Source organism: Uloborus diversus, chromosome 10 (assembly GCF_026930045.1).
Source record: "Uloborus diversus isolate 005 chromosome 10, Udiv.v.3.1, whole genome shotgun sequence".
In the NCBI taxonomy this organism is placed as follows: Eukaryota; Metazoa; Arthropoda; class Arachnida; order Araneae; family Uloboridae; genus Uloborus; species Uloborus diversus.
The window spans coordinates 31118875-31144638 of record NC_072740.1 but is presented as its reverse complement, the minus strand read 5'-3'; positions in this window follow the sequence as shown (position 1 = coordinate 31144638).

The window sequence follows — 25764 nt, the reverse complement described above, 5'->3', positions numbered from 1 at the left end:
TTATATTATTAGTATATATATATATATATATATATATAAGAATACAAAAAAAATTTGTAGTAAATAGAAATGCTACATATTGCTTGTAGTAGATTTTAAAAAATCTGTAAAATGAACATTAGAAAATGATTTTTTTTAACAAAGGCAAAATGTACTGTATTTTAACATTACTTTTCAAATTTATAATACAGTGGAGCATCAAAAATCCGCACAAATTGGGAGAAATGGTTGTGCGGATTTTTGATTTTGCGGATTTCAGGTCACTAAGGAAATAGGTGGGAGTTGTACCTTTAAATTGGAAAAATAAAAACAACAAGGAATAAAAATATAATAGTTACAGTTATTTACATTATTTATTATATACAAGTTTACAAATCATTAGCTATTTACATTTTGAAAACATTTCAGAAATTGTAGCTTGTTTCATATTTTTTGATAGTTTAAGCTTAAGTCTTTTTTGTATGTTATACAGCATTAGGAGTTCTTGCTCCGACGCAATATCTTGTTGTTCTAAAAATTCCACGTAGTGTTCTCCTACCTGAACACCCTCTGAGATTAGAACTTTTTCATTCAACTCCGCTACAGGTCATCTTGCAGTCATTGCGTCGAATGTAAAGTAACACAAACCATTTTGCTAATGAGTGTAATAGCGTTGGGATCATTTATTTATCCAGTGATTTAGAGCTGAACGGTACGAAATTTGATAGCGGCGGATTATTGCTCGAAAAAATAGCAGTTTTACGTTCGCAAAAATGATTTTCTGGCAAAATTAAGTTTTGGGGAAAATTGACACGGATTTTGGATGTTGGCGTATTTCAGGGTGGCAGATTTTTGATGCTCCACTGTACTTCCAGTCAATTAAGAATCTCATTTATGATGAGAAAAGTTTCGATATGATCCAGAATTATAAGCTTCAAATTTGGCACCTAAGTTTGGAACTCTAGGAAACAAAATAAAAAGTTTTGGGCTCAAAGTGTGACCAAAAGATTGCTCATTTCAAATACAGGATAAAACCATCTTTTTTCAGGATTTTTTTTTTTTAATGCAGAGAAAAAAACAAAATGGAGGTTAAAATTATTTTTTTTAAGTCCAGAGTCTTATAAATCAGCCAATGAAGAGTTAGTGGAGCAAACATTTAGTTTAGAAAGAAGAAAAAACATTCTTATGTTTCAAAATCGGGATAATATGGTACGGATGAACATATTTGAGTCGCTAAAACTAAAAAGAAAATCAAATTGTTTGAATTGCAATAAAACATATTTTAAAGGACAAGAATAATAAAACACTACAAAACATCTAGAAATTAACAAAGGTAAATTCAGGAATAACATGGAATTCAAACCAAGTCTAACTCTCTCAGAAAAAATTTAAAAGCTAGTAAAAACATCTTAAAAACAAATGCAACTCCCAAATAAATAAGTATCTAAAACAATGATGAAATTAAAGTTTATTGTAATTCAACTCTCAAGCATTTAAAAATAGATAAAAATAATGAAAATATTTAAAAAAAAAACTCAGGAAATTATAAGTATACATGCCAAACTTGTAAAAATCTGGGAAAAGAAGCCAAATTATTAAATTAACTAAGCCAATTCCTTAGAATGTAGACTTCCAGAAACTAAGATCTAAAAGAGAGAGCCATTTTGAAAAATTTTGAGCTATGCGTTGTGAGACTTACTTGGTGTCTGTTTTTGTACAACATACATTCTATGTAAAATGAGAGATATAATGATCTTTCAAACAAAAAAGAAAAACTTCTGCGTAAAATCAAATTAAAATGTATTTCAAAAATAGGGATTGAAAAAGATTTGAATTCCCCCCAGAAGAGTGCATTGACAACCAGTTAAAACACTTTGGCATAATATATATAAAATAAAAATAACATAGTAAAACAAAGTTTTAAAAGATAAGTAGATGAATTAAAGCAATAAAAAACCTGCAATTCCTTCTATTTTATTTGAGGGGGAAAGGGGGGGGAGGGGCTACGGATTATATGCATGAGGGCTATCTGTAAATACGAGCCAAAATAGCGTGCAGAAACATGTAATCAGTAATTTTTTGAATCAAGGGGCAAAAAAGCACTATACACTAAGTAATTTCATTTTAATTTTAAATAGTAACAAGTTTGATCTTCTAGCAGATATTGCTTATTAAACTTGTCTTATCTGCCATTTTCAACAAGTTATCTGATCTTGGTCAAGCCTATTATTGAAACATTAATACGTTTTGATTTCGGTTGTACAATCGACTGTTCGGAAAATAATTTGATGAGCTTTGTACGCAAGCGGTGGAACAAAGTACATCACATAGCGGAAAATCTATACATGACACAATATCTTTTATTATAGGGAAGCATAAAAACATAACGTTTAATTACAAACGAATTTTGAGAAACATAAAAAGAAAAAAAGATTTTAAACTTACCGTTTTGAACTGAAAAGAAACAATTTCACAGATAATTCTGATATTTAAAATGCTTGATGACTATATAAAAAAGTATTCTTCAAATAAATCAAACTCGATCACTAGCTTGTACTCAGGAACAAAGAAACCACAACAAGAAGCCATGCGGCTTGCGCGATCCACTGTCAGTGAAGAAGCAAAAGCGAGAAGTAGTTGAAGTTGTTAATGCGAAAGGGATTTAAAAATTTCCCTTTTGAAATCATTTTCGTGAATAAATGAGGCTTGATACTAACTTAAAACAAAACTGACAAATTTTCCACAAATCAAAGTTTGGATTATTATTTTTGTTTCTGCATAAAAGATATTCCAATACAAGACATCATTGATGTATATTTCCAAAAAAAAAAAAAAAGATTTTGTCCAAGAACGGAAGTAAAAAGACGAAATCTCAAACGTTTTCCGTTTTTGAAAAGGTGACGTGTTTAAAATTGTATCTTATTATGGAGACGTAAGTTTGTTTACGATCACTAAGCTAAATAATAGATTTCGCAAACTCATGCTCTGCACTTGGTTACTTGAACCTAGAGTCCCTTCTACTTATTGGGAACGAAAAGTAATTATAGATGGCGCTACGATTTGGACAAAAACGAAACTAGCTTGTCTGCTACAATGTTCAGCTACGGCATGAAGCTAGCAAATAGCTATTAGCTCCTGGACTAGTTCTAAATTCTCATTAATACCCTGTTCGCACTGCAACATTTGATCCGGGTTACCGCTGATTCGAGTTAACCCCGTTTACACTGGCCGAGTTATACTAGTTTAACTGCGAAGTTGGTTTAAAATATGACGTCGTTCGGTCATGTGATAGTTTAACTTTGCTCGGAAGCGTGTTAAAATTAAGAGACTTCCGGAAACTCTCTTAACTGTTTTAAACACGTTTATTTATAACAATATGGCCGCCGCAACGCTAAATATGAAAAGGAAATTCGCCGGAAAAGGACATTAAGTTGCTGAAAAATTTATGAAAATCCGTCAGATGTGTTTTTAATGCTTTCATAACTATTATTTATGTTTTTATGATTATGTATGCATGATGCATCATATTTCAAAGTGCTTGAGACCAAATTTATTGCAGAAATCTGCTCATGTTTACAACTATTTTTACATTGAATTAATCGGGGAAGAAAAATAAAAATCGCTGAAGTGATCGGAAAATGAAAGCCTATAGATTAGCGTTGGAAGTGTTTAATGTTACAATTTATAAAAAATTAAAGGAATTGTATAAAGTAAGTGAATTGTAAGTTTTATGTAATTCAACACAAAATCAGAAAAGCTGACATCTCTATTCTGGTAAGTTTGAACGCTTTTATTTCATTTATATTTTACCTTTCAAAATGCTTAACTAAAAAAAAAAAAAAAAACAGAACATAGTTCTAATTTTTTAGTAAATATATAATATATTTGTAAAGCATTCATAAAATAGGTCATTGAATGTTTCAAAGCATTTTTCATAGTTTCTTTTGGTTAAACATCACTTCTTTGAGAATGAATTGAAATTAAGTACAAAATATTTAGTGGTAGATGTTTATTATTGAAATTTTTATTGTTTACTTTTCAAGAATCTTAAATTAATCTTCATTACTGTTCTGTACTAAAAGGGTTAAAAAGGAAAATTAAACTACTGTGATTTATTAAAAGCAAAACTATACTGGCCATATTTTAACACTTTGTTAAAGGTGTTGCTTCCACATTAATTTTTCCCAGAAGTAAGATACCGCCTTAAAGTAGAACTGTTTTTTGGCAAGATTTTAATTCAGCTTGAAATTTGTTCCAATAAGTCATGATTATTTAACAGATAAAAGTCTCATATGATATAGAAATTTGAAACAAACCAGCTTCGGAATCATTCTTTGTAAAACCTTTCAATCCTGTTTTCTGTAAAAAGTAACAAAAAAGAAATTGATATTCTGTGTGTTGCGGACCAGCATCCAGGATAATACCTAACGCCTTGAAAATTTTAATTCTTACAGATAATGGAAATGGGAAAAATGCACAAGGCTTTTCCAAAATTTACTCTTCGCCATTCCTTATGTTTACATATGGAAAAACTTATTTGCAGCGCCGAGAAGGGTTATGTCACAAACTAGAGACCTGGCTCGGAATCAGAGCATTATACATTTTATGAGTTGATGTGAGAGAGGGACCCCTGTGAACCAAATTGATGAAGGGCCAGCCTTGGCCCCAGACGGCCTGGCGTATTTGAAGTAGTGACCCTAGAAACAGTTCTATGAGACGTTATGTACTACTTTGTGATAGTGAGTACAGTCAAACCCCGTTAACACAAACTTGCTTATTGCAAAATTTCGCTTAGCATGAAGTAAATGCGACTCCCCATCAGATAAAGCTACAAATTAGTGTTAAATCTATCACTTAACACGAAAAGATTTTAGACGAATTCTCGCATAGGACAAAGAATATTTTAAGGTCTTGAAAAAAAAGGAAGAAGAAAAAATTAAATTATCATCGTTTTATTTGAAATTACTTTCGAAAGTTAAAAGATCTGAACTTGGACACAAGCAACATGAATGCCAGCGAAAAAATTTCTCTCCTTGTTGTAGGGAAATCGTGAAAATCTCGCTGCTTCAAGTAAAAACAAATTTTAGCTGCAGACTATGCTTACAGTAAAAAAGCTTGGATGAACAGTGAAATCTTTACCAAGTGGCTGATAAACGTAGATTTAAAATTTCATCGTGAAAAAAGAAGTTTGATTCAAGACAACTGTTCTGCCGATGTAGAGGTTTATGGTCTTAAAGCAATTAATTGTGTTTATTTACCCACCAACACTGCAGCAAAAATCCAGTCTTTCGATCAGATGTTTGAAAATGCACTGTCGTAAAGAAATGCCCCAAATAGCCAATGCCTGGTTCGAATTACTTGTGTTTCTTACTTGAACTATTAATACAAATGCTTGGGCGAACATTTTAGTGCAAATGTACTTTGGTTACTATATTTTCTGAGTCACAAAAACAAAAACTTGTCAGCTTCGACAAAATCCGGTAAATGTGGAAATTGGTTAACACGAAATATTTTGGGCTTCTTTGTCGAGTTCCTATTAACGAGGTTTGACTGTAGTACTAAATTGTTCCTATGAATGGAAATTTTTGTTTGAAATTCCTTACTCATTTTAATACTGTTTTAATACCTTGAATATTGGTTAAAATAATCCTGCTCACATACTTCTCAGAGTTACAACATGAATTGCGGAGTAATTTATTATTTTCCTGTATAACTTTTCAGTAATCAAAGTTTTTAGAGTCTTTCGATTTCATTACACCCATTGCGGTCTTTAGCTATTCATTGTAGTGAAACTTTGTACCTCTAATAATCCGCAACGTTATTCCGAATTTTATTCTCAGGACAACAGACATGAAAGTTTTACAATACATCAATACATGAGAATGAATGAACACCCAAGGCAAGGTGGGAATCGTACCCATAGCCTCCGGCTTAGAAGACTCAGCTTCTGCCAAGGAGGCCCCTAGAGTTATTTGAATTCAAGTTGATTTTGTTTATTGTGGTTTATCTAGTTCCAATCGCTACTACAATATGTGAATTTTTTTCCTAACCACAGTTTTTTTTTTTTTTTTTTTTTGTATTTAGTGTAGAAAACTTGTTTTTGATCCCTTAAATACCTTGTTTCAACTTTATTAGAGTTCTTTGCACATGAAATAGCACCCTTTAGTCATCATTCCATTCATATTACCCAGTGCAATGATGCCCAACCTACAGCCCGCAAGCCACATCCGACCTGCAAATCTGATCCGTGTGGCATTATGTTTTGCTTTGAGTTACAGATCCAAAAGAACGATTTATGGCAATGTTACAAACTTAGAGCCAAGTACCGTGAAACTTACCTAAGTCAACCTTAGATAAGACAAAAACTGGTTAGTCAAAGTGAATATTTATTCCCGTTTAACTGAATATCTAACGTATGTTACTTATTTTTGATAAGCTAAATTTCGTCGAGTCGAAATATTCAATAAGCTGAATTTGATTTCACGATTGTTGTCAAATTTCCCTCAGTAACAACGTAACTGTAGAAGTTCTAGCCATTACAGTCCATATCTACATGTTTGTTTCCCAAAATGCTCTGTTTAACTTTATTTTACAGTTATTTTAAGTCATATGTTATTTTCACTGTAATGGAAAATTAATCAAGTTTTTTTATTACAGAGAGGAGACTCCTAAAACTGAGGCACATCCATTCTACTCTGAAGAAGAGTGTTAACTGTAGCACATGTCTACGCATTAGTTTATTTCATGCAACAGTTTAAAAATTAAAATTTAGTTTTTGTAAAAACAATTTTTAAACACGCCAGCATTGACAGCTGCCAGTCCTAAGCCTGGATAAAGTGTGAAGGAAAATTGTAACATTTTTATCACATTTGTTTGCAGTTCCTTTCATTACCGAATGGCATATAATAGGGAGATTTGGTTTTAATTAATACCAACCTTTCTGTTTATGCTTTTCAGTTTGCATATACCTTAAAGAATTCTACAGAAAGAAGCGGATGGATTTCAAGAAAGAAGCTTTGTATTGCAGCATCTGAAGAAATTGATGTCACTGAAGATTTAAAATAATAAAACAAAGTTGTGTTACTCTCCTTTATATCAAACAACCAGATCTTTCACCATATAATTTTATTTTTAAAAAGGTTATTCAAAAACCTAGTACCTAGCAAGAAAGAATCCCAGACCAAAAGTTAAACTTGACCCATTAAACTTTTTAAGATCTATTTTTTAAGTATGTGTGTGATGCTAATAAAATATATTTTTTTTAATTGAAAACATGTGTGTTTATTATTATTTCACAACAATCTCCCTGGGGATATTTTCCCCTTTTGTTTTGATACAAAACTGAATATTTCTCTACTTTTTATGTCATCCGTATACTTTGGGCGTTCAGTTTTCTGAACTGGTGTTGATTTTGATCAACTCAGGAAATGAGGATTTAACTGTTTTCAGAAGATCACAGAAAAAAATAATGCATGGTGCAAATTCGAATTCATTGCAAATAGACTTTTTACTGGTACTGTCAAAGCACACTTTTACTCAAATGATTAATGTATGAATGTTCTCTAATAATGAAATGTGAAAATGTTTTGATATTTCAATTCATTTTTGATTATTATTTGATAATCAATTAAATCTCCTAAAATGTACTGTTTAACATTCTGGGTTCCTTTTTGTCAGCGAGAACCTGGAATCATCAGGAAAAGTTATTTGTTTCATTAAAAAACTCATAAAATTGAAAACACCTAGAAGAACATCTTTTGCATCATAAACTGCAGCAGTAAGTAGGTTATTTTTTTTACCCACAGCTTTGAAACCAGAATGAATACATATATTCCCTTGTGAAGCGAGATTCCTTTTTCTAAAACCAAGTTGTTAATAAGTTAATTTTACATTCTTTAAGAAAAAAGTACAGTATAACCCAACTTAACAATTGCCAAGGGAATCGTTGAATCCAGGAGCATGAACATTCAATGCAAGTGAAATCCGGAAAAGTGTATCATTAAATTGAGGAAATCGGGTGTTGTTAAACCAAAGTTGTACTGTATATTCATTACCCTTTTTTCTTCTCAAGTTATGAAAATACAGCTAACTTCCGGTTATTCTTAGAACAGGGCAGCGAGAAAAACATCGGATAAGCTAATTTGCCGGATAATCCGAAAGAAGTAAAAAAGAAACTAATATATACAATAGATTAGATTACCAGTAACATTAACACATGCATTGAAACTAAAAACAAAACATGTGAAAAACAAGAAAGATAGGCTCATCATTACAAAAGGATCATATGCAGAGGCAGATTGGGTACCCTAAGAGGCCGCAAATTAAAAACAAAAAATGCACAGGTGCATAAAATCTGAAGTTGCACAGGTTTGTTCAAGGGCAAAGAAAAAAAAAGGCGCTCGGGTTCGAAGGTGGGAAAAAATATACCAAAGAAGCACAGGTTTAAAGGTGCAGTTCTTATGCCAAAATGTCCTAATTTTGGTCTTAGGAAAATTACACTGAAAAAAAAAGACTTTTTCTTGGGAAATCAATTTAGTAGGTACTTTTACGTGTAACAATTAAGAAACCATTCATACAGTTGGTTCTCCTTTCAGAGACATCCTTGCTAAATATATAAAAAATGCAATTTTTTCGCAATAAAAAAATTATTTTTGCAGAAAAATGAGCATGAAAGTGAGAGGTTGCAATGTAAATGGGTGTGGTCTGACAGTATGTCGCAAAGTGAATTTTATTGTGTACTTGAAACAAATGATTTGTACAGCATTTCATTATCGAAAGACTTTTTAAAAATGTTTTTCTGTGGGGAATTCGTGAGCACTCAGGGAAGAAATATGATCTTCATTTAAATTGCTTATTAAACAATATTTGAGATGTACGAAATTGGTGAACAAGAATCCCTAAAAGGCAGAATTAGGGTATATTTGGCTGATTAAGGGGGAAGGGGGTCTTATAATAACTTGAAATAACTATAAGTACTTACATTGAAAAGCAACCGTTTCAAATCGAAATAATTGTGCTGAGGAAAAGAAAAGGATTTATATCCTTCTCGAAAGCAGTGATTGACGACTACGAAAGCTTTTTGAACAGAAATATAAATAAAAACAGGTTCTAAGGTAAATACACCATAGTGGCCAGTGCTTCAGTCGTGGCTATTTCAAGGTTTATATTTCAAAAATTAGGATTCCAGGTATCCCAATGGAATCACAATTTCATCAAATGTGCACTTGCGATATTACCTCCTGCATGTTTGAATCCATTGGAAAACCTGGAACCCTATTTTTTTCAAATATAAACGTTGAAGTGGGCACTGTTGAAGCAGTGGCCACTACCGATATGTTCACCTTAATTGGATACATGTCAAATGCACTCAGCTGTGCAAAATGTAGACCAATGCACTGTAAATAAATTAAAAAGATTAGTGTATGATCTGTAGAACTGAAAAAGTACTAATTCATAAATACATATTCTCGATTCGGAAAAAAAGAACAAAGTGAACATTTTTATTATTATTTTTATGTATTCATGAGAGTGACTGATCAAAATATTAGCTTTACTTTCAAGATAAAAAAAAATAAATAAATAAAAAGTCAATTTTTGCTCGTTTGTAATTACAAATTCCTAAGAACACTTTTATTCTGGTCTAAACATTTCGAGATATTTATCAACCGAAAAATTTTACTTTCTTCTCATCTATGAAACGTAAACATGAAGGAAAATGTAAAGGAAAACATTTATTTCCCAACAATGAAGTTTCAAAACACTCTATTAATCTGATTTCAAGTTCAAAGCTTTGATTTTGAAGCGGTTTTTTTTTCGTGCACAAAATCAATGCTTCGAACATAAATTGCTTAAAAATAAATAAGAATCCTACAAACTGCTAAATATATTTCGCAATGTGCTTAGAAAATTTGATTCAGTCTTGAATATTATGTTCTTTAATAACAAAAACAGTGTAAGCGAGCATGAAAATAAAAAAGCAACAACGCTACAGCAGAACGACAGAATGTAAACAAACAAAAAGTTACGGTTAAACGTGTTTAAACTAACGCTAGTGTAAACGCCCGTTTCGGCTCGCGGTTTAACTTAAACACCGTTTAAAAATAAACTAGTATATCTCGGCCAGTGTAAACGGGGTATTAAAGTTAACCCATCGCTGATCCGGGTTAAAAATACTCTAGAACCAGTTTTTAAGTAAGAAAACTGACTGGTGTAGAGAGTATTCTAAAGTTTGTTTTGGTTTTGCTTCTCGAAGTTTGCTGCTTAATATGATTGATGCACTCGCTTAATTTGAGAAGTGTTAATTCTTTGTACAAAAACGACAGTTCATGGAGTCTAATGTCTGATGAAGAGTGGGCGAAGAATTTTCGCATCGGGAAAAACTTTATGCTTCCCTGTGCGAAAAACTTATGTTTATTGGAGGCCAGGGTACAAATTTTAAATACTGCATACCAGTTGAAAAAAAGATAGCGTTATACTCTATTATTTTTCCCAATAAAGATGTGGAGTTAAGGAGTGGAAATTTAAGGCTTTAAAAAATAGAATTGTAACAGTTTTTTACACATACACTGAATATACACTTTCTGTTTTCCTAACACCGGTAAGATATTTTTATATGGACCTGAAACAGTGATCATCAAGCATAGCTGCAAGAATTGCATTCATTTGAAATCAATACAAAAGACTAAAAAATTATGTGCGCTACAGAAAAAATGAGAAAAATAAATTCCTCATTTTCATGTTTTTTTTTTTTTCATTGATAATAAAAAACTAGTTCGAATAAGCGTTTTTGTGTTATGCACGAACAAAAACAAAGAACTAAATAACTAGTAGCCCAATTCTTAGCGAAAAATAATAAAAAATAACTAAATGCAAAAGTAAGATTTTCATACATGTTTCTTCGTTTGAAATGTGCAAAATCAAGTAGTAGTGTAATTGGTAGCCTAAATTTAAAAAAAAGTTTGCATACACAAAAGTTTATTTCTCCTCAATTACGCATGACTGATTATTTGCATCGCACGAAAGAGAGAAAAAAACAAAAATCACAGTCATGTTATAATGATTTATTAATACATGTGATTTAATAAATTAACACGTAAGAAGCACAGATAAAAAACAAATATTGACACAAACCTGTAGAGTTTCATCAAGTTTTCAATTTTTGTTTTGATTTCCTCCGCACTGCGAATGATAACAAACAGCGACATTTCTTTGCTAATTTTTTCAAAAATCAACCGATTTCTTTTTGACTTATTCAAATCGGTTAAGTTTTCTTTCCACATTTGGATCAGGAGCTTTGTCCATTAACAAATGAAACTACTTGATTTTTTGTTGCATGCTTTGCTGTTTAAAGTTGATAGAATTTGTCGAAATCAGAAATAACAGTAGGACTGCAGCCAGGCTCTTGATAAAATTTAAAACTGTCTATCAATTCAAACTTATCTTTTAAAAACATTCTGCAAAACCCCGCAGCACTTCTCCCAAGTCTCATATCACGGCCAACAGCAAAAATGTCAGTGAGTTAGAGTACCACAATGGTACTAGCATGTTTTTTAAATTATATTTGTTCCTTTTTCAACATTATTAGTTGGGAGAATCTCAAAATTTGCAAACAACGTTTGTTGCTCGAACAGAGGCTATATCCGCCTAGTCGGGAACAAGGGCCCCAGTTTGGAATCTGAGAAATTATTGAAGTTTTATTGGGACCTGGCGACCAAACTGACAAGGGTCCGCCGTGGCTCTCTGCGGCCATGCACTTGCCAAAAAAGTAGTTATGCAGAATTAGTTTCAATAATGTAAAACATTTTGCAAATTTAGAAAATTTCCTGTGAATGGCATTTGCCTCTTCGTATGTATTATCCAGAGCTGGCTAATTTCGTTCTTTTCTAACCAAGTCCATTTTCCTTGAATTTTACTGCCTAGTTAATGTTTAGCTTAAATTACTCAGTTTTGCATACATTAAGATAATGCAGCATCAATCATTAAATATTCAATATTTCAGTTCCTGTATTCTATCTTAGAGGCATATTCAACTAGATTGTGTTCGAATTGATTAAATTCTGTCGACCAGTAGTAGCCAGAAATTTACTTTTATGTGGGGAAAAATAAATTTCTGGCTGTGCTATTGGTAAGTACAATTGATAGTACAGTGAAACCTGTGTAAGTTGACCACTTGCGGTGCAGTACTTTGGTGGTCAACTTAGACAGGTGGTCAACTTATAAAGGGGGTAATGATTTTTTCTTTTTTTTTTTGTCATTTCTTGCACTATGCACATTTTTTTACTAATTGACACTTACTCTTTCTGTTCAACTCACTTTCATTGTTTAGTATTACTTTGAAACAATAATTTAAAATGTTATTCAAATATTTTTAGAGATTATTTTCTCAGAATGACGTATAATGTGTCATGCAAATTTAAAATTTCAGTAAATTGATCAAAAAAGAAAAATTGTTTATGAAAAGTTATTTATTTGATATAAATAGTTCCTAAAAATTCATAGCTAATCAAAAATTACAAATTTTTCGCTTTATTTTTTTTCTCATATACATTTATAACCCCATGATGATATACTTTTCAACAAAATAACTCCTTATTGAAGTTTGGCGCACTTATTAGACCAGTTTTGGAAATTCCATATGTCTCCCAGCTAATTTTCTCTGGATTTCTCCCTTTTCAATTAATTTTAATAGTTCATACTTTTTATCAATCTCAAGTTCAACTAACTTTCTTTATGAAGTCCTATTATGTAAAACTGTAACACAAAGAGCAACAAGCTGGGCTGAGGTTTAGTTATGCTGCTCTTTCATTTAGTTGGTAAAATGCTGGTCTGGCATCAAAAATATTCTTGGAAAGCTATAAAAAAATGATAATAAAATGAAATAATTTGCTAAATAAAATTTAAAAAAATAAACCAAGTGGTCAACTTACAAAGGGTTTTTTACAATACTCCAAACCAAATTTGGTGTTCATTAATGGTCAAGATAGACAGGTGGTCAAGATAGAGAGGTGGTCAAGTTACAGAGGTTTTCCTTCATTACATAAGATAGGACTAATTCCGTTCTTGACAAAAGCGGTCAACATAGACAGGTGGTCAACTTACAAAGGTGGTCAACTTTACAGGTTTTACTGTATTTGATTTCATCTAATTCTGTTACAGTTGAGTATGCCCTTTAATCTAACATTTGAAAAATCGGTATTGATTTCGTTCATTGTGCCTTGTTTTGTTAGACATTAAGGATAATAAGAGCCCCTATAGCAAAAAAAAAAAAAAAAAAAAAAGATTAAGAGGACTGAGACAGCACTGAATTAATTCTGAAATAAAATGTAAAAAAGCTTTTCTAGCTGGTCCAGTAAATGCATCAGTAAGAGTCTAAAGCTGCTTTTTCCCCCTTATTCAACAAGAATGTATCGCTGTCCCATTTCTGCCCCACAGAAAAAAGATATTGGAGAATATTCTCAAGTCAATAAGTGATTAAAAATAAGTTGATACATAATGGTTTCCAACAAGTAACAAATGGTACTTTTTCATGAAGAATCACTAATGATGACTAATTAAGGCAATTGCACTTGTTGCGATTTGCAAAGTAACGATTCTGTCTTGACACCCCCATGCTATTATCCTTCCCTCTGCAACATCACCACCGTTAGTACTTAGCAGGAAAAGCTTTATCTTTCTACTTCTTTACTAATAATAAAGTTGAATGTCTGTCCGGGGGAAGTCTGGATCTCTGTGACGCGCATAGCGCCTAGACCGTTTGGCCGATTTTCATGAAATTTGGTACAAAGTTAGTTTGTAGCATTGGGATGTGCACCTCGAAGTAATTTTTCGAAAATTCGATGTGGTTCTTTTTCTATTTCAATTTTAAGAATAAAAATATCATAAGATGGACGAGTAAATTACGAAATTATCATAATGTGGAACCGTAACATGGGTACAAGCCAACTGGCGAGAAAATTCACTATACATTATTTGTAAATATACAGGCGAACCAAAAGACCTTTTAATTTTTCTATTACGGGCAAGGCTGTGCGGGTACCACTAGTGATTAAATAAAAGCTCTTTCTTTAAAAGTAGTTTTTCTGATTTTCAATATTTATACAGTAAAGAGATTAAAATACATCCCTTTTCAAAAAAATCTCACAATCCGAACGGGGTGCGGTTGATTCGGATAATTGTAGTTTACAAATTTTTTGATCTTCTAAATGAAGTATATGTTCTTAAATTCTGGTATTAAACATTTTGTGTGATCCATATTTCTAATTACCGTCAGGGCCGTCGTTTGGGTGAGGATACCGGACCTATAGTACCGGGGCCCGGAGCTTTGAGGGGCTCGCATGTCATAAAGCTGTTTTTCAAATAATAATGTTAATAATTCCATCAAAAAAGTTATGCTACTTTCTAAAAAAAAAACTTGCATTACATTACCATTTCTCGATAGTATAAATATAAAGGAAATACTCTTGGGCAACGAAAAAATAGCAAAAGTTTTTGAGTACAATGGGGGCATAATTTCTTAAAACTAGAGTCGCATATGGTATTCTACTTAGAACTGATCAAAGCGAAAACCAACCTGATAAACCTAAACCGCCAGAAGCGAATACAAAGGTGGTAGTGGGTAGAAAAAGAAATGTAATATGTATGTGTGATAATAATTTCAACACTTCATTCAATGATATTTCGATTTATCTTACAAGAGCCTGAATCATGTTTTACTTTAATTTTTACAAAAAGAACTTTTATTTCGAAATCAGATCTTTTTCCTTGGTCCGTCCAACTTCGCCTTTCTGAAAATTCATAGTTACTTTGCTCGCCTCAGACATGACAAATTATCCAATTTGTACACAATAAAGGTACACTATTTGTAAATATATTTTTATGCTAACTTCAAATTACAATTTTAGAATTTACATTAAAATTTAAATATTCATAGTTATAAGCAAGTAAACAATGCAACGATGAATGCAATTTTAAACTATTCATATTGAAGTTCTTAAGTGTGTGAGGGAGATTAAATTAAGCAGACGGGCATAAAATAATGCATTGAGGGGATAGGGGCTCATGGGGGGGGGGGGGGTAGGATTAAAATTGGCACTATGCCGCATTTCTGGTAGCGGCAGCCCTGATTACCATCAAAGTTTTAAAGAGTCAAAAGAGAGAATTTTTTTTACCGAAAATGACTTGTTTTCAATTTAATACTGGAAAATGCAAAGGTGGTATGGTTTTGCAGTAAAACTTGGTTTGCTGCATCTTGCAGATTACGGAAAAGGTTATTCCGCTGATGGGTGTCCTTCATTACACTAAAAAATATTTAAGGGTCCTAGCATTCAGTCTCCGTCTAAAGCGACAAAAATCTGTCTTTTGAAATTGTCCGACGGTGGCATATAAGCAAGATACTTTCAATCTAGGAATCATCCCCCAACTTGTATCTATGGATATACAGTGAAAAAAGTTTAACATGATAACTCTTAACAGAAAATATGGTTAACACTAAATGATATTGTAGTCTGGACAGAGTACTGTGTAATTTAATTCAATTCTTTTAACACGAAAATATATTTCGGTCCCTTCAGTTTGTTAAACTTCTTCACCGTATTTCAAAATCTCATTTTTTCCCACCGCCAGAAATTTTTATAGTCTAGCAGGTCCAACTACTTTTTCATGTCACAGGAAAATGTAATAAAGTATAAATCCAGATCCTATTAAACTGAACTTCGTGTAATCCGAACAGTCATTTAGATGTACATACTGTATAAAAAAAAAAGTGAAAAAATGTGCTATGTATTTTGTAGGTCTTTATTATGGTGTCAATAACAACAAGTTGGGGGTGATTGTAATTTATACTGTGTACAGTATAGGTATCTGGTCTCAATTTATAGTTCATTTTGTTTAACTATTACTATCATTAATTTGGACAACCTGTATCCTTTATTAGTCCAGATTAATGAGATTCTACTGTATATGCGGTACTAAAGTACTAAAAAAAATGATGGCAAGTAATGTCAGCGTTTTGGCAAAAGTTATTACGTGCATTAAAAATAATTGGCGAATTATTGGAATAAATACATGTTTAACAGTTGTCAATAAGAAATTGGGGGTTTGTAAAATGATTTTCGCTACTTTTAAAACTGGAAGAATATTGTAGTATTTGATGAAACATTTCTTCAGAAAAAACGAACAGAATTTTCTGTCAATATGTACAAGGAATGGAATGCAAAAAGAAATAAATGACGTATGAAATTTCCATTTAGCTTGAAGCAAATAAAAATGAATCGTGTTCATTAACACCAACACACTAAAATACTTTTTCAACAATCTTAAATGCCGATCTGAAATGTGAAATTTCAAGTAGATATTTTGTCAGTAGTTGAAAAAAACTAAAATGATTTAAAATTTAAGACTGAAAATGCACTTTTCCCATATTGCTCTAATGGCGCTTGGCGCGGCGGCCATGCAAAATGTAAACAAGTTTCGCGGCAGCTCGAGATCACGTGATCCGATTTAACTAAGATCAGAGGCTTGACCCTGTTTGCCAAAGTGGGTTAAGTTAACTCACTTTCCGACGAGGACCCCGTTTTCACTGGCCGAGTTATACTAGTTTAACTGCGAAGTTGGTTTAAAATATGACGTCGTTCGGTCACGTGATAGTTTAACTTTCCTCGGAAGCAGGTTAAAATTAAGAGACTTCCGGAAACTCTCTTAACTGCTTTAAACACGTTTATTTACAACAATATGGCCGCCGCAACTGCTAAATATGAAAAGGAAATTCGTCGGAAAAAGACATTAAGTTGCTGAAAAATTTATGAAAATCTGTCAGATGTGTTTTTAATGCTTTTATAACTATGATTTATGTTTTTATGATTATATATGCATGATGCATCATATTTCAAAGTGCTTGAGACCAAATTTATTGCAGAAATCTGCTCATGTTTACAACTATTTTTACATGGAATTAATCGGTGAAGAAAAATAAAAATCGCTGAAGTGATCGGAAAATGAAAGCCTATAGATTAGCGTTGGAAGTGTTTAATGTTACAATTTATAAAAAATTAAAGGAATTGTATAAAGTAAGTGAATTGTAAGTTTTATGAAATTCAACACAAAATCAGAAAATCTGACACCTCTATTCTGGTAAGTTTGAATGCTTTTATTTCATTTATATTTTACCTTTCACAATGCTTAACTAAAAAAAAACCAGTACATAGTACTAATTTTTTAGTAAATATATAATATATTTGTAAAGTATTCATAAAATAGGTCATTGAATGTTTCAAAGCATTTTGTATAGTTTCTTTTGGTTAAAGCTCAATTCGTTGAGAATGAATTGAAATTAAGTACAAAATATTTTGTGGTAGATGTTTATTATTGAAATTTTTATTGTTTACTTTTCAAGAATCTTAAATTAATCTTCATTACTGTTCTGTACTAAATGGGTTAAAAAGGAAAATTAAACTACTGTGACTTATTAAAAGCAAAACTATACTAGTCATATTTTAACAATTTGTTAAATGTGTTGCTTCCACATTATTTTTGCCCAGAAGTAAGATACCGCCTTAAAGTAGAACTGTTTTTTGGCAAGATTTTACTTCAGCTTGAAATTTGTTCCAATAAGTTATGATTATTTAACAGATAAAAGTCTCATATGATATAGAAATTTGAAACAAACCAGCTTCGGAATCGTTCTTTGTAAAACCCTTCAAATTACTTTTCTGTAAAAAGTAACAAAAAAGAAATTGATATTCTGTGTGTTGCGGGCCAGCATCCAGGATAATACATAACGCCTTGAAAATTTTAATTCTTACAGATAATGGAAATTGGAAAAATGCACAAAGCTTTGCCAAAATTTACTCTTCGCCATTCCTTATGTTTACATATGGAAAAACTTATTTGCAGGGCCGACAAGGGTTATGTCACAAACTAGAGACCTGGCTTGGAATCGGAGCATTATACATTTTATGAGTTTATGTGGGAGAGGGACCCCTGTGAACCAAATTGACAAGGGGCCAGCCTTGCCTCCAGACGGCCTTGCGTATTTGAAGTAGTGACCCTGGAAACAGTTCTATGAGACGTTATGTACTACTTTGATAGTGAGTACAGTCAAACCCCGTTAACACAAACTTGATTATCGCAAAATTTTGCTTAGCACAAAGTAAATGCCACTCCCCATCAGATAAAGCTACAAATTAGTGTTAAATCTCTCACTTAACACGAAGAGATTTTAGACGAATTCTCGCATAAGACAAAGAAAATTTTAAGGTCTTGAAAAAAAAAGGAAGAAGAAAAAATTAAAATCTCATCCTTTTATTTGAAATTACTTTTGAAAGTTGAAAGATCTGCACTTGGACGCAAGCGACATGGATGCCAGTGAGAAAATTTCTCTCCTTGTTGTAGGGAAATCGTGAAAATCTCGCTGCTTCAAGTAAAAATGAACTTTAGCTGCAGACTATGGTTACAGTAAAAAAGCTTGGATGAACAGTGAAATCTCTACCAAGTGGCTGATAAACGTAGATTTAAAATTTCATCGTGAAAAAAGAAGTTTGATTCAGGACAACTGTTCTGCCGATGTAGAGGTTTATGGTCTAAAAGCAATAAATTGTGTTTATTTACCCGCCAACACTGCAGCAAAAATCCAGTCTTTCGATCATATGTTTGAAAATGCACTGTCGTAAAGAAATGCGCCAAATAGTCATTGCCTGTTTGGAATTACTTGTGTTTCTTACTTGAACTATAAATACAAATGCTTGGGCGAACATTTTAGTACAAATGTACTTTGGTTACTATATTTTCTGAGTCGCAAACATAAAAAAAAAGCTTGTCAGCTTAGAGAAAATCCGGTAAATGTAGAAATCGGTTAACACGAAATATTTTGGCGTCTTCGTCGAGTTCCTGTTAACGAGGTTTGACTGTAGTACTAAATTGTTCCTATGAATGAAAATTTTTGTTTGCTATTCCTTACTCATTTTTAATACTCAGTTTTAATATCTTGAATATTGGTGAAAATAATCCTGCTCACATACTTCTCAGAGTTACAACATGAATTGCGGAGTAATTTATTATTTTCCTGCGTAACTTTTCAGTAATCGAAGTTTTTAGAGTCTTTCGATTTCATTACACCCATTGCGGTCTTTAGCTATTCATTGTAGAGAAACTTTGTACCTCTAATAATCCGCAACGTTATTCCAAATTTTATTCTCAGGACAACAGATGTGAAAGTTTTACAATACATCAATACATTAGAATGAATGAACACCCAAGGCAAGGTGGGAATCGTGACCCTTAACCTCCGGCTTAGAAGACTCAGCTTCTGTCAAGGAGGCCCCTAGAGTTGACATTGTTTATTGTGGTTTATCTAGTTCCAATCGCTAGCACAATATGTGAATTTTTTTTCCAAACCAGAGTTTTTTTTTTTTGTATTTAGTGTAGAAAACTTGTTTTCGATCCCTTAAATACCTTGTTTCAACATTATTAAAGTTCTTTGCACATGAAATAGCACAATTTAGTCATCATTCCATTCATATTACCCAGTGCAATGATGCCCAACCTACAGCCCGCAGGCCACATCCGACCTGTAAATCTGATCCGTGTGGCATTATGTTTTGCTTTGAGTTACAGATCCAAAAGAACGATTTATGGCAATGTTACAAACTTAGAGCCAAGTACCGTGAAACTTACCTAAGTCAACCTTGGATAAGACAAAAACTGTGGTTAGTCGAAGTGAATATTTATTCCCGTTTAACTGAATATCTAACGTATGTTACTTATTTTTGATAAGCCGAATTTCGTCAAGTCGAAATATTCAATAAGCCGACTTTGATTTCACGATTGTTGTCAAATTTCCTTCACTAACAACGTAACTCTAGAAGTTCTAGCCATTGCACTTCATCTCTACATGTTTGTTTCCCAAAATGCTCTGTTTAATTTTATTTTACAGTTATTTTATTCATATGTTATTTTCGCTGTAATAGAAAATTAATCAAGTTTTTTTATTACAGAAAGGAGACTCCTAAAACTGAGGCACATCCATTCTACTCTGAAGAAGAGTGTTAACCGTAGCACATGTCTACGCATTAGTTTATTTCATGCAACAGTTTAAAAATTAAAATTTAGTTTTTGTAAAAACAATTTTTAAACACGCCAGCATTGACAGCTGCCAGTCCTAAGCCTGGATAAAGTGTGAAGGGAAATTGTAACATTTTTATCCCATTTGTTTGCAATTCCTTTCATTACCGAATGGCATATAACAGGGAGATTTGGTTTTAATTAATACCAACCTTTCTGTTTATGCTTTTCAGTTTGCATATACCTTAAAGAATTTTACAAAGAAGCGGATGGATTTCAAGAAAGAAGCTTTGTATTGCAGCATCTGAAGAAATTGATGCCACTGAAGATTTAAAATAATAAAACAAAGTTGTGTTACTCCCCTTTATATCAAACAACCAGATCTTTCACCTTATTTTTAAAAAAGTTATTCAAAAACCTAGTACCTAGCAAGAAAGAATCCCACACCAAAAGTTAAACTTGACCCATTAAATTTTTTAAGATCTATTTTTTAAGTATGTGTGATGCTAATAAAATATATTTTTTTAATTGCAAACATGTGTGTTTATTATTATTTCACAACAATCTCCCTGGGGATATTTTCCCTTTTTCTTTTGATACAAAACTGAATACTTCTCTATTTTTTATGTCATCCGTATACTTTGGGCGTTCAGTTTTCTGAACTGGTGTAGATTTTTATCAACTCAGGAAATGAGGATTTAACTGTTTTCAGAAGATCATAGAAAAAAAACAGTGCATGGTGCAAATTCGAATTCATTGCACATAGACTTTTTACCAGTACTGTCAAAGCACACTTCTACTCAAATGATTAATGTATGAATGTTCTCTAATAATGAAATGGTGAAAATGTTTTGATATTTCAATTCATTTTTGATTATTTCTTTGATAATCAATTACATCTCCTAAAATGTATTGTTTAACATTCTGGGTTCCTTTTTGTCAGCGAGAACCTGGAATCATCAGGAAAAGTTATTTGTTTTATTAAAAAACTCATAAAATTGAAAACACCTAGAAGAACATCTTTTGCATCATAAACTGCAGCAGTAAGTAGGTTATTTTCTTTACCCACTGCTTTGAAACCAGAATGAATACACATAGTTCCTTGTGAAGCGAGTACGTTCCCCAAGAGTTGCAATATCAGTGGAAATAAGCATTAAATGAAAGAATGAGTATCAATTTTTGTTGAAATGCTGTACTTTGTTTTTGCTTCTTTTAAAAGAAATCATTATTTATACTTCAAGTTAAACATATTACAGCTTTTATTTAATTCCTTTTTCTAAAACCAAGTTGTTAATAAGTTGATTTTACATTCTTTAAGAAAAAAGTGCAGTATAACCCCGACTTAACAATTGCCAAGGGAATCGTTGAATCCAGGAGCATGGACATTCAATGCAAGAGAAATCCGGAAAAGTGTATCATTAAATTGAGGAAATCGAGTGTTGTTAAACCACATTTGTACTGTATATTCATTACCCTTTTTTCTTCTCAAGTTATGAAAATACAGCTAACTTCGGGTTATTCTTAAAACAGGGCAGCAAGAAAAACAGCGGATAAGCGAATTTGCCGGATAATCCGAAATAAGTAAAAAAGAAACTAATATATACAATAGCTTAGATTACCGGTAACATTAACACATGCATTGAAACCAAAAACAAAACATGTGAAAAACAAGAAAGATAGGCTCATCATTACAAAAGGATCATACGCATATGCACAGAGGCAGACTGGGTACCCTAAGAGGCCGCAAATTAAAAACAAAAAATGCACAGGTGCATAACATCTGAAGGTGCACAGGTTTGTTCAAAGGCGAAGAAAAAAAAAGGTGCTCGGGTTCGAAGGCGGGAAAAAAATATACCGAAGTCGCACAGGTTTAAAGGCGCAGCTCTTATGCTAAAATGTCCTAATTTTTGTCTTAGGAAAATTACACTGAAAAAACAAGACTTTTTCTTGGGAAATAAATTTAGTAGGTACTTCTACGTGTAACAATTAAGAAAACATTCATACAGTTGGTTCTCCTTTCAGAGACATCCTTGCTAAATATATAAAAAATGCAATTTTTTCGCAATAAAAAAATTGTTTTTGCAGAAAAATGAGCATGAAAGTGAGAGGTTACAATATAGATGGGTGTGGTCTGACAATATGTCGCAAAGTGAATTTTATTGTGTACTTGAAACAAATGATTTGTATAGCATTTCATAACCGAAAGACTTTTTAAAAATGTTTTTCTGTGGGGAATTCGTGAGCACTCACGGAAGAAATATGGTCTTCATTTAAATTGCTTATTAAACAATATTTGAGATGTACGAAGTTGGTGAACAAGAACCCCTAAAAGGCAGAATTAGGCTATATTTGGCTAATTAAGGGGAAAGGGGGGCTTATAATAACTTGAAATAACTATAAGTACTTACATTGAAAAGCAACCGTTTCAAATCGAAATAATTGTGTTGAGGAAAAGAAAAGGATTTATATCCTTCCCGAAAGCAGTGATTAACGACTACGAAAGCTTTTTGAACAGAAATACAAATAAAAACAGGTTCTAAGGTAAATACACCCATAGTGGCCAGTGCTTCAGTCGTGGCTATTTCAAGGTTTATATTTCAAAAATTAGGATTCCAGGTATCCCAATGGAATCACAATGTCATCAAATGTGCACTTACGATATTACCTCCTGCATGTTTGAATCCATTGGAAAACCTGGAACAATATTTTTTTCAAATATAAACGTTGAAGTGGGCACTACCGATATGTTCACCTTAGTTGGATACATGTCAAATGCACTCAGCTGTGCAAAATGTAGACCAATGCAGTGTACATAAATTAAAAAGTTCAGTGTATGATCTCTAGAACTGAAAAAGTAATAATTCATAAATACATATTCTCCATTCGGAAAAAAAGAAAAGGCAAACATTATTATTATTATTTTTATGTATTCATGAGAGTGACTGATCAAAATATTAGCTTTACTTTCAAGATTTTAAAAAAAATTAAAAAGTTAAACTTGGCTCGTTTGTAATTAAATTCCTAAATTTTTCCAGGTAACTAAGAACACTTTTATTCTGGCTTAAACATCTTGAGATATTTATCAACCGAAAAATTTTACTTGTGTCAAAACTAGACAGTGCGTTTCACCTTTGAATTGTTATTGATGTACAAAATCTACTTTCTTCTCATCTATGAAACGTAAACATGAAGGAAAATGTAAAGGAAATCATTTATTTCCCAACAATGAAGTTTCAAAACACTCTATTAATCTGATTTCAAGTTCAAAGCTTTGATTTTGACGGGGTTTTTTTTTTTTTTTTTCGTGCACAAAATCAATACTTCGAACATAAATTGCTTAAAAATAAATAAGAATTGTACAAACGTCGTCGCTAAATATATTTCGCAATGTGCTTAGAAAATATGATTCAGTCCTGAATATTATTTTCTTTAATAACAAAAACAGTGTAAGCGAGCATGAAAATAAAAAAGTAACGACGCTACAGCAGAATGACAGAATGTAAACAAACAAAAAGTTACGGTTAAATCGTTGCCAAAGATAACTCACTAACCTGGGTTAACTTGTCAGTGCGCTGTTCGATCCGGTGATGGTGCTGCCATCTATCGGTATATAAAATAATGGAGGCAAAGCACTTAGGATGCAGTCCTCGACATAAATACAGTTGTAGTCAGTTGTGACTCTGAATAGGAATAGGAATAGGAAGCTAGCAATGAATCATTACATTTTTACTTGTTTTAGTGATATTCTTACCTTGTTTTCATACTTTGTGCTTGGTTTGTGAAGATATGGTTATTCTTAATGCACCAATTATTCATGAACTGTAGGTTTATTGGTTTTCTTTTCCTATTTTGATTTGTAGTATTGGTATTGTTGCACATCCATTCTTTGACTCTTTACTGTATACAATCATTTCATATCTTTTTCTGTTTCTAATTTCAGCTTAAATCTATTGACTACTATCCTTTTGTCACTGTTGGTGTATATTTCAACACAGGAAGAATACATATTATTATTTGCACTGATTGATTTAATTGTTTTCGAGCCGATAAACACCAAGTTACCTTTAAAAATGTAGCTAGAATATATTTGTATCATAGCAGATCCTAGAAATTTAGCAATATAAACCACTCAGGGTCAGTTTCCGAGTGGTTTACGTTGCAAAATATTTTCGTATCTCACACTGTCACACTTGGATGACTAGCATGATCGTAAGTAGTATGATCGAGTGACAAGACAAGTTTTCTTATGATGCCTTTTTTAGATTTATCAGAAAGATTAACTGTTAAACAAGAGTTTCTACAAATATAAGGCTTGAGAACTTTTCATTTTCGTTCAATAAATTAAAATTCCGAATTGTGGCAACAAAATTTCACTTTTCCAGAGCATACTAATTATGTTCGACTTTGAAAATTTTATTTTCGCCAGGAAAAATAGAAAAAGTGGAAATAAATATTTAGCTTTTGCACACGATAACTATGCATATTATAGATTGATATACCATGCTTCAGAAAGCAATGAAAAGCGTACATATTTAGAGAGAAACGTTTTTTTTAATGCATCAAGGAAGGGCCAGTGTCGTCTGCTACGCATTTGCGTAGGGGAAGGTGGGGTACCTCGAACCTATTTTCACTTTTCATTTTTTAATTTCATAATTATTTGCAAAATCTAAATACAATTACCTATAGTTAAAACTTTAAGATTTTTTACACAACATATAATTAGCTTAAAAGTTTATTTAAATTATTTCAATTACATTTTTAAAGAAAAACAGAATAATGCAATTAGTACCAAGGTACACCACCGGTGGTGTACCTTGGGTCTTGGGATGGTGTACCTTGGAACAATGATTAAAAGGTAAAGAAAACATTATTTTCGTACTTATAATAAAGGCACATCCTCCCTACTAGCGATGTACTTAGTTCTATTCCTTTAATCATTGTCTATTCGTAACTATTCCAAAAAAAAACGTAATTTATCCTTAGCAATATTGTCAATCAGTGTATTTTGAACACATGTTTACATTACATAATGAAAGTATAAAAAAAAATCGAAAAAAAAAATCAAAATTTAAATTGACCCCGCCTATGATTTTTTTTTTTTTGCATTAAACTTTTTTAGATGAAAAAAGACTTAGTCATTGTCATTAAAAAGTTCAAATATTTTGATATCATATTTAGATTGAAGATGGAAAGTCTGAAAAAGTTCAATATATAAAAATTGAAAATTAGAGGGAAAAGTTGCCCAAGAAGTTTTTTTTTTTTTTTTTCTGGCCGAAATTTTGAATTTTTGAATCAGATGAGAAAAGACACCTTTATATCATCACTACTGCGAAGTAATTTATGAACATTCTGCTCACCGTTTAAAAAACACAGCGTGTGTAAAACAAATGAGATTCTAAATCCTGCTGGAGAGCATCAACCTATGACATAAATAGTTTTAAAACACTTTAATCAACAGGGCATAGGCGGCTGGTGCTTGAAAAAAGTCGGGGGTCAAAAGAAGGGTGGGGGGGGGGGGGGGTTAGAGGGCATGGCCCTTAGCTCTTTTTTTTGTAAAATTGGGCTATATTACAGGCTTTTAGTATTACCGATTTAACAACTTCTAAAAATGTGGAGTATGGCATCAAAATTTGGGACGGATAGCTACCGCAGTCTTTCCCCTCCCATTTTCTTTTGCAATGAAATAAGATGAAAAAAAGTTAGTTTGTGTGGTGTTAAGTTTTAGTTTTT